Raw genomic sequence first — 12,916 nt, forward strand, 5'->3', positions numbered from 1 at the left:
AGTCAAATCAAATTTTCAATTTAAAAATTCTATCTTTTTCAAACTTTTTCAAAAATCAAATCTTTTTCATTTTTTTTGTTTTATGATTTTCGAAAATTTCAAATTGATTTTCAAAATCTTTTTCTTATTTTTATTTCATATTTTCGAAATTAGTGCTAACAATTAATGTGATTGATTCAAAACTTTTAAGTTTGTTATTTGCCTAGTAAGAAAGGTTCAATCTTTAAACTCTAGAATCATATCTTTTTAGTTTCTTGTTAGTCAGGTAATCAACTTTGATTTCAAAAATCAAATCTTTTAAATTTCTTTTTCAAATCTTTTTCAAAATAAATGTCAATCACATCTTTTTCAAAATCAATTTCAAAATCTTTTCCAACTTCTTTTCTAACTTCTTATCTTTTCAAAAATTGATTTTTAAATCTTTTTCAATTAACTACTTGACTTTTTGGTTTAATTTTAAAAGTTTACTATTTCAATCATATCTTTTTCAAAACTACCTAACTAATTCTATCTCTAATTTTCGAAAATCCCTACCCTCTTTTTCAAAATTCCTTTTTAAATTAACTAATTGTTTTAAATTTAATTTAATTTGATTTAATTTTTCCTTTCTTAATTTTCAAATTTTTAATTTTAATTCTAATTTAAAAACAAAAATACTTTTATTTTATTTTATATAATTTTCGAAAATTCTTCTCCCTCACCTCCTTCTATTTATTTATTTATTTACTAACACTCCTCTTCATCTAAGAATTCAAACATACTCCTCACCCTTGTGTTTGGATTCTCCTTCTTCTATTTATATCTTCTTCTACTCACATAAAGGAATCTCTATACTGTGACATAGAGGATTCCATATTTTCTGTTTTCTTCTTTTTCATATGAGCAGGAACAAGGATAAGAACATTCTTGTTGAAGCTGATCCTGAACCTGAAAGGACTCTAAAGAGGAAGCTAAGGGAAGCTAAAGCACAACTCTCTGGAGAAAATCTGATAGAAATTTTCGAAAAAGAAGGAGACATGGCCGAAAATAATAACAATGCAAGGAAGATGCTTGGTGACTTCACTGCACCAAATTCCAATTTACATGGAAGAAGCATCTCAATCCCTGCCATTGGAGCAAACAACTTTGAGCTGAAACCTCAATTAGTTTCTCTGATGCAACAGAACTGCAAGTTTTATGGACTTCCATCAGAAGATCCTTTTCAGTTCTTAACTGAATTCTTGCAAATCTGTGATACTGTTAAGACCAATGGAGTTGATCCCGAGGTCTATAGGCTTATGCTTTTCCCATTTGCTGTAAGAGACAGAGCTAGAGTATGGTTGGACTCTCAACCTAAAGACAGCCTGAACTCTTGGGATAAGCTGGTCACGGCTCTCTTAGCCAAGTTCTTTCCTCCTCAAAAGCTTAGTAAGCTTAGAGTGGATGTTCAAACCTTCAGACAAACGGAAGGTGAATCCCTCTATGAAGCTTGGGAGAGATACAAGGAACTGACCAAAAAGTGTCCTTCTGACATGCTTTCAGAATGGACCATCCTGGATATATTCTATGATGGTCTGTCTGAATTATCAAAGATGTCATTGGACCATTCTGCAGGTGGATCCATTCACCTAAAGAAAACGCCTGCAGAAGCTCAAGAACTCATTGACATGGTTGCAAATAACCATTTCATGTACACTTCTGAAATGAATTCTGTGAGTAATGGGACGCCTCAGAGGAAAGGAGTTCTTGAAATTGATACTCTGAATGCCATATTGGCTCAGAATAAAATATTGACTCAGCAAGTCAATATGATCTCTTAGAGTCTGAATGGATTGAAGGAATCATCCAACAGTACTAAAGAGGCATCTTCTGAAGAAGAAGCTTATGATCCTGAGAACCCTGCAATAGCAGAGGTGAATTACATGGGTGAACCGTATGGAAACACCTATAATCTCTCATGGAGAAATCATCCAAATTTCTCATGGAAGGATCAACAAAAGCCTCAACAAGGCTTTAATAATGGTGGAAGAAACAGGTTTAGCAACAGCAAGCCTTTTCCATCATCCACTCAGCAACAGACAGAGAATTCTGAGCATAATCCATCTAGCTTAGCAAATATAGTCTCTGATCTATCTAAGGCCACTGTAAGTTTCATGAATGAAACAAGGTCCTCTATTAGAAATTTGGACGCACAAGTGGGACAGCTGAGTAAAAGAGTCACTGAAACTCCTCCTAGTACTCTCCCAAGCAATACAGAAGAAAATCCAAAGACAGAGTGCAAGGCCATTGATTTAACCATCATGGCCGAACCCAAAGAGGAAGAGGAGGACGTGAATCCTAGTGAGGAAGACCTCCTGGGATGTTCAGTGACCAATATAGAGTATCCCTTTGAGGAACCAAAGGAATCTGAGGCTCATCTAGAGACCATAGAGATTCTATTGAACCTCCTTCTGCCCTTCATGAGCTCTGATGAGTATACTTCCTCTGAAGAGGATGAAGACATTAATGAAGAGCAAGTTGCTAAAAACCTTGGTGCAATCATGAAGCTGAATGCCAAATTATTTGGTAATGAGACTTGGGAAGATGAACCTCCCTTGCTCACCAATGAACTAAATGCATTGGATAGGCAGAAATTGCCTCAAAAGAAACAGGATCCTGGCATATTCTTAATACCCTGTACTATAGGCACCATGACATTTGAGAAGGCTCTGTGTGACCTGGGGTTAGGAATAAACTTAATGCCACTCTCTGTAATGGAGAAACTTGGGATCTTTGAGGTGCAAGCTGCCAAAATCTCATTAGAGATGACAGATAACTCAAGAAAACAGGCTTATGGACAAGTAGAGGACGTGCTAGTAAAGGTTGAAGGCCTTTACATCCCTGCTGATTTCATAATCCTAGACACTGGGAAGGAAGAGGATGAATCCATCATCCTTGGAAGACCCTTCATAGCCACAGCAAGAGCTGTGATTGATATGGACAGAGGAGAATTGGTCCTTCAACTGAATGAGGACAACCTTGTGTTTAAGACTCAAGGATCTCCTTCTGTAACCATGGAGAGGAAGCATGAAAAGCTTCTCTCACCGCAGAGTCAACTAAAGCCCCCACAGTCAAACTCTAAGTTTGGTGTTGGGAGGTCCCAACAATGCTCTGAACATCTGTGAGGCTCCATGAGAGCTCACTGTCAAGCTATTGACATTAAAGAAGCGCTTGTTGGGAGGCAACCCAATCTTATTTAATCATATCTATTTTATTTTCTTTTTGTTATTTCGTGTTTTATTAGGTTGATGATCATGTGAAGTCACAAAAACTACTGAAAAATCAAAAATAGAATGAAAAGCAGCATTGAAAATAGCACACCCTGGAGGAGAGTGATAAACCACTATTTTATGGTTTATATTGTGTTTAATTGTGTGGTTTTATCATGATCCTTACCCACTTATTCATTAAATTAGCATGAAATTATAATCCCTTCCTGAATTTATAACATGTTTGAAAACATGCTTCTTTGATCTTATATTTGCTTATTATTAATCCTCTCTTATTACCATTAGATGCCTTGATATGTGTGTTAAGTAATTTCAGAGATTACAGGACAGGAATGGCTCAGAGGATGGAAAGGAAGCATGCAAAAGTGGAAGGAATACAATAAGTTGGAGAAATTGCTAAGCTGTCCAGCCTGACCTCTTCGCACTCAAACGGCTATAACTTTAGCTACAGAGGTCCAAATGACGTGGTTCCAGTTACGTTGGAAAGCTAACGTCCGGGGCTTCGATTTGATATATAATATGATATAGTTTCCCTGACGCTAAGTGATGCGACCGCATGATCCATGCGGCCGCGTCGCAGTGACGAAAAACCAGCGTGGCAAAATTCGAAACCAGCGAATTCTGGATTGTTTTTGACCCAGTTGGCGGCCCAGAAAACACATATTAGAGGCTATAGAGTGGGGGAATGCATCCATTCATGGGAGTCTCTCATATTCACAATTTTAGGAGTAGATGTAGTTTTTAGAGAGAGAGGTTCTCTCCTCTCTCTTAGGATTAGGATTTAGGATCTCTTAGTTTAGGAGTGCCTCTAAATCCCAGGTTCAACATTCTTTTTACTTTATATTTCTCTTTTTACTTTCAGATGCTTCAATGCTTGTATTAGATATGTTGCCCAATTGGCTTATGAACCTTTCCATGTTATGACTTGAATTTATGTTTATACGTAGTTTGATTGCTTTATTTACATGAATGCTTTTAATTTAATTTAGATATTCTTCCTTTTGGTTTTGGTTAAGAAATCAGTAACTCAGGAGTTATCCAATTCAACTTTCATTATTATTAAGAAGGATAACTTGGTCTCGACTTCCAATTTCTCTTACCTTGCCGAGAGTCTAGTTTACAGTTATTTATTTATTTTACTTGTCATTTAAATATATCTGTACCTATTGCCCAAACTCAACATTTCCAAAAAACACACTTTTTCATAATCAATAATAAGAACACCTCCCTGCAATTTCTTGAGAAGACGACCCGAGGTTTAAATACTCGGTTATCAATTTTAAAGGGGTTTGTTACTTGTGACAACCAAAACTTTTGTAAGAAAGGTTGATTGCTTGGTTTAGTAACTATACTTACAACGAGAGTTTCTATAACCTCTAAACCATCAATCTTCAGTTCTTCAAAATCGCGCCGTTGCCAGAGAATTGCAAACGTGTGCCTTATTATTGGTTATTGTAAATATTTTTACTTTTTGCTTGTTTATTTGTTTTTATTTTTTTGTTTTTTATTTTTTCTTTTTTTTCATAAATTAAGAGGTTATTGGTTTTTGTTTAGTTATTAAAAAAAATTATTTTTCAAAAATTTGTTCTTAGTGTTCATCTTGATCTTCAAGTTGTTCTTCGCGTTCATCTTGACCTTCAAGCTGTTCTTAGTTGTTTTCTTCGTTTTGATCTAAAAATTTAAAATTTGGTGTCATTTTATTGTTTTTCTCTTTCCACATTAAATTCAAAAATATTTTTTATTAATTTTTTTCGAAAAAAAAATATTTTCAGATTTTTATTTTTAAAATTTTATTCTTATCTTATCTTATTTCAAAAATCAAATTTCAAAATTCAAATTTAAAAATTTTCCAAATTTAAATTTAAAAATTTTCAAATTTCAAATTTCAAATTTCAAAAATTCAAATTTCAAAAATTTAAAATTCAAATTTCAAAATTTCAAAATTTCAAATTTCAAAATTTAATTTTCAAATTCAAAATTTAAATAACCTTTTAATTTAAATTTATTTTTATTTTCATTTTTAATTGCTACTATGAACTCTCACCCCTTTGGCTATGAGTCTGGTTACAATTATGTTGCAGGAAGAAGAAATTACAATGAGAACAGGCATCAAGGTTGGAACAATCAAAGATGGGAGGAGCCACAAGGATTTAATCAACCCTCATAGCAACAACCACCTCCAATGGACTATCAACAACCACCATCATATGCCTATGAACCTCCTCAACACAACTTGGGACCACCATACTCACAAGCCCCTTTCCACCATTCACCTCCATATGACCCTAACCCACATCCACCATACCAACCACCTTATGAACCAAATGAACCATACATAGATCCACCCCAAACCTCCATGGAGAAAGCACTTGCCAATCTAAACTCTACTATACAAGCTCTCGTCGCCCAAATCAGACCACCAAATACCTTCAACAATCAACCCTCAAGCTCTAGAGCACTTCCTTTTCAACCACAGAATGATCTCTCCATCCCATCACCACTATCCATGGAAGAGCACTCACATCCATCAATCCAAGAGCAACATGATCCTAATGATGCTATTGACATGGAACAAGAGAGAAGGGATCATCTTCGCGAATCCATACTTCATAAGGAGCTAGAGGAGGCCCTAAAGGTGAAGGTAGTAAATACCCCTGAAGATGAAAGAACAATTGAAAGGAGTTGTCATGGAAAGCAAATCATCAAGGATGAGTACGATTTTATATTAAAACTACTGGACAAAGCAGTAATTATTAAAGAGGAAAAAGTGGTTGAAGACTTGCGAGATGCTGAACCTCCATGGGAAAGTCAAGACATAGAGCCTCCTTCCAAGACGGTTGCATTTGATGTTGAGGAGGGTGTACAACCTCCAAGGCATACCCTGGTTGAAGGCTTGGAAGAGGTTGAAATTGAAGAAGCTTACAAGGAGGTGGAAGTTGTCAGAGAAGAGCACAAGGGAGTGGAGCTTGCAATTTCATTAGAAATACCTCCCCCTAAGTTACCATCATCCTTCACAATATTCAAGTGGGTAAAATTCATATCCCTTAGCTTTCTAATTCCACTTGAATATGGGCTATTGGAGACGGATGGTCAATTTAGAGCTCTTTGTGGCATAGAGAGTAAGAGGAAGTTGGTTAGTGGTTGGAGTTGTCCAACAAGGTTCAACATGGTTGCACACTCAAAGTTTAAATGCAAAGGTTGGTGTAAAGCTCAACTGAATGGGTCTAGGACTCTGTTTGGTAGCTGCAGTGAGAATTAAAATTACTTATCACCCAGTTGGAAAAATACAGATCCCGACATGGATGGGTGTAAAAGCAAGATTTGGGATCCTGGAATCTGCTCTGACACTTGTTACCCCGGGAGCCTAAGAATCTGTTTGAAGATTCTTAAGGGCTTTACATGCTTAGTTTGGGACCCCGGAGGTTACTGGAACTACAAACATTGGTGGGGATTCCTAGATCAGTACAAGCACAAGCCACCATAGCAGGAAGCTCATCAAATGTCCAACTTAAGGACTATAACTAAAAGTGCTAGGTGGGAGACAACCCACCATGGTATGATCGTTCATTTTTCATTTTTATTTAGTTTTATTTGTTTTTGAGTTTTATTTTATTTTATTGAACCTGAAGTTTTGCATCACATTCATATTAACACTGCATTCTTCATTTTTCAGATTAAAAAAAAAAAAAGCGAGCACGCGACGTGACCGCATCAGCGACGCGTCCGTGTCGCAAGGAGATGGGAGACAATATTAATATGAACAGAGAGTTTCGCAGGAGCAGCGCTGGAGGCGTGCCAATGGCACAAATCACCCCACGCGACCGCGTCACCTGGGAATAATGGCCTCCCACGTGACCGCGTCACCCACGCGGCCGCGTGACCTGAAAATCGACATCAACCGGGTGCATGGCCGAAAGTTGAGCTGGAGTTGGGCTGGACTCGTGCTGGAAGCCCAAGCCTCACCACGCAAACGCGTGCCCCACGCGTCTGCGTCATATCCCCATGATGGCCACTCACGCGATCGCGTCGACCACGCGATCGCGTCACCCATAATTTTGGCAAAAAGAATTTCGAACAGAGAGTTGTGCGACCGCGAGGCTGCACTCGCGTCACTAGCACATATCAAGTCACGCGATCGCGTGCCCCACGCGTCCGCGTCACCTGACCTTATTGCGCACCACGCGACCGCGTCACCCACGCGACCGCATCGCCAACGTCACACAACCTATCCAAATTAGTGCCAATTTTCTTATCTTTTCTTTTCTAATCCTAATTTCTCCCTTCTCTCTCCTTTCTCACTTTCTTTTTCTACTTCTCATTCTTTTTCACTTTCATTTTATTTTATTTAATTTATTTTCATACTCTCATTCATTGCATATTTTTATTTTTTCTAAATTTATTATTGGTGTTCAAATGTTCTTATTCAACTGTTACATGTTTTCAGGTATTTTCTTGGTGCTTCATGACTTGTTTTATTCTGATTGGGTAATATTATTTAAATCAATGCTAATTTTTATATTACTGATATTCCTTTTGCATTGACATGAATTTACATTGTCTTTCATTACCCACTTTTTTCCCATGGTTGCAAATTTTGCACGACTGGTATGCCATGGCTTCTATTGTTTTCTCCCTTACATGTTGAAGCTTCCATGTAAATGAGACCCTTATCATTTGGCATTAACCCATACTTCTTTTATTTTCTTATCTCTATTATTGGGTTACCTTTCTTCTCTTTTTCTTTCAGGATGGCCACCAGGAAGAGAACCGGAAGACGCTTAAAAGGGGAGACAAACAAGTCCATCTGCACAATCCTTGAAGAAAAGCATCAGTTGGAACAGCCCGTCCACTTGTACATCTCAGTATGCACCGAGGATGGTGCAATCTTTAAGTGTCGGGAGGTCGATACCGATCTTCATGGGTTAGTATTTTTTTTCTCAACACCAATATTTAATTTCTTTGTTAATTGCTGCATTTGCATGTTTGATTGCATATTTGTTTATTTGATTTTATGCATACCTTACCACTTGGTTGAAGTAATATTTTCTTTTTCAAGAAACCTTTTAAGAGTATTTCACTAATTTGAATAAAATTTAATGTTACACTTGTTTGAAGAGATATTATACTGGAACATGGTTTAGAACTCGAACACACAAAACCTGTGAGATTTTTGAGCCTATTTGAATTGGTTGCATTTTATCAACCAAAATTCTGTTTTAGTGTGTATTTTTCTCTCTAAAATTGTGATATTTGTCTTGCTTAATTCTATATTTTCATTATTTGATGTATGCATACACTTACATGATTGAGGCCTTTGTTTCACTTAGCTTACATACCTATATAGCCTTACCTTTCATTATCCCTTGCAAACCAATGTTGAGCCTATTATACCCCTTTGTTCTTTACTTTAGCACATCATTAACTCTAAGTGAAAAACAATAATGTCCTTAATTTGAATCCTTGGTTAGCTTAGACTAGTGAGAGTGCTTATGATTTAAGTGTGGGAAAAGTGGGTTTGGAAATATTTGGTTTAAGAATTGGGTATTATATATCTTTATGTGAAAGAAATGTTTAGAACATGATTCATGCATTCAATATCTTAATCATATGCATTGAGAAAAATAAAAGAAATATATATATATATATAAAGAAAAGAAAAGAAAAGAAAAGAAAAGAAAGAAGAGCAATTAAGCAAAAAGGGGACAAAATGCCCTAAAGTAAGTGGTGATAGTAATGCATATGTACTGTACTTGAAAATAGAATGCATGAATATGTGGAAAACATGGTTAATGGATAGTTAGATGTTGTATTATGATTACATGGATTGTTTAAGTTAGGTGAAAAGTTTAAGTTAATTAAGGATTCAGTTTTTAGTCCACTTGGCCAAATACAATCCTACCTTGACCCTAACCCCATTACAACCCTTAAAAGACCTCTTGATATGTGTATATGTGCATTAAATTTTTGTTGATTGTTAGATGAAGAGCAAGCCTTAGAAAGCAAGGTTAGTAGAAGAATTGAGAAAATTGAACCTTAAACACCTGAGTGATTAGAGTGTATACACTACTAGTAAGGGTTCGATGCTCAATTCCTTGTTTCCTGCTTTCATGAGCTATTTTCTTCTTGCAAGTCTATTTGTGCTTCATTTTTATGATTTGAATTAGTGAAATCTAGTTCATATTTGTTCTTGAAAGATTTGTTTATTTTTAACCAAGTAGGTAGAAACATCTTAGCATGTAGTTGCATTCATATAGATAGGATTGCATTTCATACATCCTACCATTCCTCTTCATTTTTATAGCTTCTCTTGAGCTTAGCATGAGGACATGCTATTGTTTAAGTGTGGGGAGGTTGATAAACCACTATTTTATGGTTTATATTGTGTTTAATTGTGTGATTTTATCATGATCCTTACCCACTTATTCATTAAATTAGCATGAAATTATAATCCCTTCCTGAATTTATAACATGTTTGAAAACATGCTTCTTTGATCTTATATTTGCTTATTATTAATCCTCTCTTATTACCATTAGATGCCTTGATATGTGTGTTAAGTGATTTCAGAGATTACAGGGCAGGAATGGCTCAGAGGATGGAAAGGAAGCATGCAAAAGTGGAAGGAATACAATAAGTTGGAGAAATTGCAAAGCTGTCCAGCCTGACCTCTTCGCATTCAAACGGCAATAACTTTAGCTACAGAGGTCCAAATGACGCGGTTCCAGTTGCGTTGAAAAGCTAATATCCAGGGCTTCGATTTGATATATAATATGATATAGTTTCCATGACGCTAGGCGACACGACCGCGTGATTCATGCGGCCGTGTCACAGTGACGAAAAACCAGCGTGACAAAATTCGAAACCAGCGAATTCTGGACTGTTTTGACCCAGTTGGCGGCCCAGAAAACACATATTAGAGGCTATAAAGTGGGGGAATGCATCCATTCATGGGAGGCTCTCATATTCACAATTTTAGGAGTAGATGTAGTTTTTAGAGAGAGAGGTTCTCTCCTCTCTCTTAGGATTAGGATTTAGGATTTCTCTTAGTTTAGGAGTGCCTCTAAATCCCAGGTTCAACATTCTTTTTACTTTATATTTCTCTTTTTACTTTCGGATGCTTCAATGCTTGTATTAGATATGTTGCCCAATTGGCTTATGAACCTTTCCATGTTATGACTTGAATTTATGTTTAGACGTAGTTTGATTGCTTTATTTACATGAATGCTTTTAATTTAATTTAGATATTCTTCCTTTTGGTTTTGGTTAAGAAATCAGTAACTCAGGAGTTATCCAATTCAACTTTCATTATTATTGATAAGGATAACTTGGTCTGGACTTCCAATTTCTCTTACCTTGCCAAGAGTCTAGTTTACAGTTATTTATTTATTTTACTTGTCATTTAAATATATCTGTGCCCATTGCCCAAACTCAACATTCCCCAAAAACACACTTTTTCATAATCAATAATAAGAACACGTCCCTGCAATTCCTTGAGAAGACGACCCGAGGTTTAAATACTCGGTTATCAATTTTAAAGGGGTTTGTTACTTGTGACAACCAAAACTTTTGTAAGAAAGGTTGATTGCTTGGTTTAGTAACTATACTTATAACGAGAGTTTCTATAACCTCTAAACCATCAATCTTCAGTTCTTCAGAGAGTAGTCTGGCATTTAAACGCCAGAAACAGGCACCAAGCTGGCGTTTAACGCCAGAAACAAGCATCTACCTCGCGTTAAATGCCAGAAACAGTCTACATTTGGGCGCTTAACGCCAGAAACAAGCAGCAATCTGGTGTTAAACGTCAGGATTGCACAGCAAGGGCGTTTTACACGTCTAATTGGAGTAGGAATGTTAAGTCCTTGACCCCACTTGATCTGTGGACCCCACAGGATCCCCACATCTTCTTCTCTCTTCTTCACACCTTTTCATAACTCTCTTCCCCAAATACCCTTAACCAATCACCTTAATCACTCTTTCCCATCACCTCTTTACCACTTACATCCATCCTCTCTTCCCCATAAACCCCACCTACCTTCAAAATTCAAACTAATTTCCCTCCCAAACCCAACCCTAATGGCCGAACCCTACACCTCCTCTCACCCCTATATAAACCCCTCACTCCTTCTTCATTTTCACACAACACAACCCTCTCTTCTTCTCCTTGGCCGAATACATCTTCTTCTCCCATCTCCTCTATTTTCTTCTTCTTCTACTACTTTCTTTCTTCTTTTGCTTGGGGACGAGAAAATATTTTAAGTTTGGTGTGGTAAAAGCATAGCTTTTTGTTTTTCTATAACCATTTATGGCACCTAAGGCCAAAGAAACCTCTAGAAAGAGGAAAGGGAAGGCAATTGCTTCCACCTCTGAGTCATGGGAGATGGAGAGATTCATCTCAAAGGTCCATCAAGACCACTTCTATGAAGTTGTGGCCAAGAAGAAAGTGATCCCTGAGGTTCCTTTCAAGCTCAAAAAGAATGAGTATCCAGTGATCTAACTTGAGATCCAAAGAAGAGGTTGGGAAGTTCTCACCAACCCCATTCAATAAGTCGGGATCTTAATGGTTCAAGAGTTCTATGCAAACACATGGATCACTAGGAACCATGATTAAAGTGTGAACCCGAATCCAAAGCATTGGCTTACCATGGTTCGGGGGAAATACTTAGATTTCAGTTGGGAAAATGTAAGGCTGGCGTTCAACTTGCCAATGATGGGAGAAAATGCACGCCCCTACACAAGAAGGGTCAACTTTGATCAAAGGTTGGACCAAGTCCTCATAGACATATGTGAGGAAGGAGCTCAATGGAAAATTGACTCAAGAGGCAAGCCGATTCAACTAAGAAGGTAAGACCTCAAACCAGTGGCTAGGGGATGGCTAGAGTTCATTCAACGCTCAATCATTCCTACTAGTAACCGGTCTGAAGTTACTATAGACCGGGCCATCATGATCCATAGTATCATGATTGGAGAGGAGGTGGAAGTTCATGAGATTATACCTCAAGAACTTTACAAGGTGGCTGACAAATCCTCCACTTAGGCAAGGTTAGCCTTTCCTCACCTCATATGCCACCTCTGCAATTCGGCTGGAATTAACATAGAGAGAGACATCCTCAATGAAGAGGACAAGCCCATCACTAAGAAAAGGATGGAGCAAATAAGAGATCATGGACCTCAACATGAGCATGAGGAAATTCCTCACCATGAAATCCTTGAGATGCCTCAGGGGATGCACTTTCCTCCATAAAACTATTGGGAGCAAATCAACACTTCCCTAGGAGAATTAAGCTCCAACATGGGACAACTAAGGATGGAGCACCAAGAGCACTCCATCATCCTCCATGAAATTAGAGAAGATCAAAGAGCTATGAGGGAGGAGCAACAAAGGCAAAGAAGAGACATAGAGGAGCTCAAAAGCACCATTAGTTCTTCAAGAAGAGGAAGACGCCACCCTCACTAAGGTGGACTCATTCCTTAGTCTCCTTGTCTATTTATTTTACTGTTTTTCGATTTTTTGAGCTTTATGTTTTATTTATGTTTGTGTCTTTACTATATGATCACTAGTGTCCAAGTGTCTATGCCTTAAAGTTATGAATGTCCTATGAATCCATCACCTTTCTTAAATGAAAAATGCTTTAATTACAAAAGAACAAGAAGTACATGGTTTCGAATTCAT

At 37.2% G+C, this 12,916-nt stretch overlaps 1 non-coding gene across 1 annotated transcript; it reads right to left on the reverse strand.

The window, feature by feature from the left end:
- Window positions 1–1,409: 1,409 nt before the first annotated feature.
- On the reverse strand, window positions 1,410–1,517 carry LOC148573948 (small nucleolar RNA R71). Its single transcript, XR_015905577.1, has one exon. It is a non-coding gene; the product is annotated as a small nucleolar RNA R71 (small nucleolar RNA).
- Between the last annotated feature and the right edge of the window lie 11,399 nt (window positions 1,518–12,916).

This window comes from Arachis ipaensis, chromosome B2 (genome assembly GCF_059453495.1).
Source record: "Arachis ipaensis isolate K30076 ecotype BB chromosome B2, ASM5945349v1, whole genome shotgun sequence".
Taxonomy (NCBI): Eukaryota; Viridiplantae; Streptophyta; class Magnoliopsida; order Fabales; family Fabaceae; genus Arachis; species Arachis ipaensis.